This window comes from Oryzias melastigma, linkage group LG20, assembly GCF_002922805.2.
Source record: "Oryzias melastigma strain HK-1 linkage group LG20, ASM292280v2, whole genome shotgun sequence".
Lineage (NCBI taxonomy): Eukaryota > Metazoa > Chordata > Actinopteri > Beloniformes > Adrianichthyidae > Oryzias > Oryzias melastigma.
The window spans coordinates 23021419-23025683 of NC_050531.1; the positions used below are offsets into that span (position 1 = coordinate 23021419).

Here is a 4265-nt window from a genome sequence, read left to right on the forward strand (position 1 = left end):
AATCCCAGCAGGGACCTTTCTGTGTAGAGGTTGCATGTTCTCCTCCTGCATCTGAGGGTTTTTCCAGACTCTCTTTATAGGTGGATTGATTATGTGTCCAGGTGTGACTGTGAGTGTGTGATACACCAGATAAAACTCTATTCACACTGGTATTCAATATTTTTTGAGTCAAAATCAAGGCCCAGGGGCCGAATTCGGCCCTCCAGATCATTTTAATTTATTATTATTAATGGTCTGATGTTATCTTGCACTTATTTCTAACTTGTATAATTTTGACAAAATATATTTTTATCGAGAGTAAAATATTTAAAGTTATTTAAGGATTAAGTTGATTTATTCTGGAATAATATTAATGCCTTTTTATTATTCATAATTATGTTAAAAAGTTACGATCTTAGAGTTTTAAAAATGGGCATTCTGCTAGTTTATGGACCATTTTGACATTTACTAAGATTTATTTTGGCTATTTTGAAGCTTGGCTGATATTTCAGCTACATGCTAGCTGTTTTGGATAATTTAGGCTTTTGTTGCTGTTTTTGAGGCTATTTTGATGTTTAGGTATTTCTTCAGCTGTAGATTATAGTTTACAGTTTTTTAGGCTAATTTGGCACATAGCTAATATTTTAGCTGGCTATTTGCGTCAGTGATTTCAGCTATCAGCTTCAGCATTTTTAGCTATCAATTTCAGCATTTTTAGCTAACAATTTCAGTGTTTTCAGCTATCAGCTTCAGCGTTTTCAGGTATCAGCTTCAGCGTTTTCAGCTCTCAGCTTCAGGGTTTTCAGCTATCAGCTTTAGTGTTTTTAGCTATCAAGTTCTGCAGCTGTGAAAGCTCACCTGTAGTCCAGTTTGAACCAAACCAGAGCGCTCTAGTCCTCCCTGTCTCAGTTCACTTGCAGATGAACCCTGGTACGTTTCACTGCAAACAGAGTTTTCATGAACCAGAGAGAAAAAGTAAATTAACTTGGAGATAAAAAGAAACTAGTAAAACTAGTAGATCTGAAGAAGCATATAAGTCATATAAGTGTGGAAATATCTGTTTGTACCTGTGGTGAGCCTAGGATCTGCAGATATTTGATCTGATCTGTTTGAACTACCTAATCGGTACCAAACATGTGCAGCTCCTCTGTGACTTACTCTTATCGCTAATATTGAAACAGTTAAGCAATATTAATTAGTTTACCTCCAAAAATTGTTACATTTTGTGTGTGTTTTTTTTTTGCTAAAACATTGTATGACTTGTACTTTATTAATAAATAAATAAATTAAAAAAAAAGAAAATAAAAAAGAACCAGTTCCTGGTAGCATTTCCCAACAGTTCTGCTCACAAACATTTATGTTTTTCTCAGCGACAGAGACTGGATTACAGCACCATAAAACAATGTAATGACAACATGTATTGTTGTAATTACAGACTATAAAAATCTCAGCGATGCATGATAAAATGACAGCCTCACAGCTTGGAGTCATTCTCTCCGTTTGATCCTTCTAATTTTCACATGTTGGTGACGGTAAAAGAGGAGAACTGAAGGGGTTTTACTTTGAGGAGATTTCACCGGTTACTGCAGCTGCTTTTGCTGCCAAATTAAGCATTTTTTTACGTTTCTGTGTTAATTGAGTAAATAAATAGTCGGTAAGTGGCGCTATCCTCATACACTGCGAAGAAAACCGCCATCAAACAAAACCAAAGAAGAAGAAAACATTTGCACATGCACACTACAGAATCCAGATGTCCTGATCCGTAACTTTTCCTTCTTCATTCATTTTTTTGTCAACATTGAAATGATTTTTTTTTTCCATTATGGTAAACATTTTAAGAGGTTTTTATGGTTATTAATCTGACCAGTAAGTTCTGTAAAATAATTTAGTGGAGGTAGAAACATTTTGTAAATGCAGGGTACAGATCGGGTATAGCCGATGCAGATCAGGTAGTGAGAGCGCTCAGTCCTGTTCGTTTTTTCTTCTGACTTGGTTTATTTCCTGATCAGAGCTTGTTTCGTACATTAGCGCCCCCGACTGGTCGGCTGTTGGATGTGGATGATCTGTGCCGGCGTTCAGTTTTTGTCTGATAATGCTACTTCAGACAAATGAAACTAAATATCAAACGTTTACCTTTGTCTATCATTTGTATGCATGTGTCAGACTGATGATCAATAACAAAAATGTTTTCTTTATTGAAAATAAACCCAAATCTGTGTTTTTACATCATCGTCAGCCAAAACTGTTCTGAACTCCAAACCTTGAATGCATGAGAACTAAACATTCAGATAATTAACAACAGATATTTACAGTGAGTCATTCTCATAGCAGTGAGAGCCAAAAGGGAACAAATGTAGTGAGGCGTCGAGGCTTTTGGACCCTTGGTCTCTGTCAGAACCAGAAACAGCCTCAGAGTCTGGACTTTAATGGAGTTCAGATGACAGTTTCTCATCCCAACCGTCAGTCGTCACTTCAGGAGGACGTTGAGCGTCTTTCTGCCTCACAGCTCATGAAGGACGTCACGCCATGAAAAAATGTAGCGCTGGTTTCAAAAACAATTATTCCTGTCTGAACCTGTTGACACGGCGTGTTGGTTTAAGGCCTCACAGAGCCAAAAGTCTTCTGTTTGAGCTTTTATGGGGTTTTAATGCCTGAAAGCACTTTTGAAAATGTCAGTCACACGTTCTGGAAATGCTTCCTTCAACCTGTTTTATGTCCCCGCGAGAAATATCCAAACACCTGCAGAAAGCAGCACAGGTACTTCCGATTCTCTGAGCCAAATCCTTTGGAACGAAATCCTCCTGATCACTGATGTGCCAGGATAAAATCTTTGATTCCATCTACCTCTTCTGTCCAGAATCTTGCAGGATCTCAGCAGCCACGTGGCCAAAGTGTTGGGCTCCTGCGGCCACTTCTACGCCGTGGAGTTCCTGTCCGCTGGACACACCTGGGACCAGAACATCTTCTCCCTGGAGGAGGTGGCGGTTCCGGGGCTGCAGGACCCAGGCCGAGGGAGGTGGTCCACCCGGGAGATGGTGCACCGCATCGCGCTGAGCTTCCTGGACATGGTGTGGCACTTTGAGCACGACTTCACTCACCAGCTGCACCTCTGTGACATCAAGCCGGAGAACTTCGCCATCAGGAAGGACCTGACGGTGAGAGAAACGCTGGAAGAAGATGGAGAGATGGTGTTTTGTTACCATAAAAATACAGTTTTCCTGTTAAACTTTCAGATTTTAATTAGGTTTATCAGTACATCACTTTTAGTTTGATCATAACTGAATCTTTATTACACAATTATCTTAACACAGAGGAGTAGTTTCAGGGCTAAATCAAATCAAACTTTATTTATAAAACACTTTACACAGCTGTAACTCAAGGTGTTAGATAGATAAATGATAGGATTCTGATTCAGCAGAACCTTCTGAATCCTACCAGGATCATGGGGCTGCTGGAGCCTATCCTAGCTACTGTTGGGTGAAGTTTACAGGTTGACTGTGTTTTTATTTGTTCAAAGCATAAAAGGATTCCAGTGAGTAGAAATCTCGTCTCATTTCTGCCACATGTCTGTGGTCTGAGCTGCTTGTGGTCAGAGGTGAGGTTTGGAACGTCGATAAACTGAGAGCTTTGTCTTCAGATCTTTCTCCGTCACAACTGACCAAAACAGAGTCAGCATTGTTGCAGAAATGCAGTCACATGATGTCAAGCTCCGACCTTCCCTAACTGGAAAATGGAGCTTCACACTTTTCTGTCACATTTGCTGCTTTAGACGTTTTTCAAAGATTGTGCAATAAATCGAACAAATGACTGAGGAGATCTCTGGAGTCACATGACTAGAAAATCCGCGATGTTCAGTTCCAGTCTCCCTCTCAGGTTGTAAGACAAGTGTTTTCATCTAAATCTGAAGAGAGCTGACACAAACTCCAGTGGAGCAGATCTCTGACAGAACCCTGGAACTCTCACACTTATGGAAACTCTCACGCTGCTCTTCACAGTTTGATCGCTTCTCTTCTGCTTCCATGTTAGACGGAAACAGTTTCTCTCCAGCTCAGCGATCTGGTGGTAGATCAGGGGTGTCAAACTCAATCACACAAGGGTCCAAAACCCAAAACACACCTTTGGTCGCAGGACGTACAGGATAAACATTTATTGAACACAATAAAACTACATTTTTAAAACTTTGAAACCATAACGTTTTAACATAATTATGAACTAGATATATAACATTACCTGTGATAATACTAGTGTGAATGCTGTAAGCTGTAATTGGCCGCTAAAGATGCTAG

The 4265-nt window shown here is 39.8% G+C and overlaps 1 protein-coding gene and 1 long non-coding RNA gene across 2 annotated transcripts in view; one reads left to right on the plus strand and one right to left on the minus strand.

The window, feature by feature from the left end:
• Positions 1-4265, plus strand: part of dipk1c (divergent protein kinase domain 1C) — a 52494-nt gene that overhangs the window by 40008 nt on the left and 8221 nt on the right. The window lies entirely within an intron of this gene.
• The window catches only part of LOC112151422, a 7144-nt gene continuing 4887 nt past the window's right edge, over positions 2009-4265 (minus strand). Inside the window, exon 4 of the long non-coding RNA XR_002920121.2 lies at positions 2009-3146. This is a non-coding gene — a long non-coding RNA (uncharacterized LOC112151422). The remainder of the gene's footprint in view (positions 3147-4265) is intronic.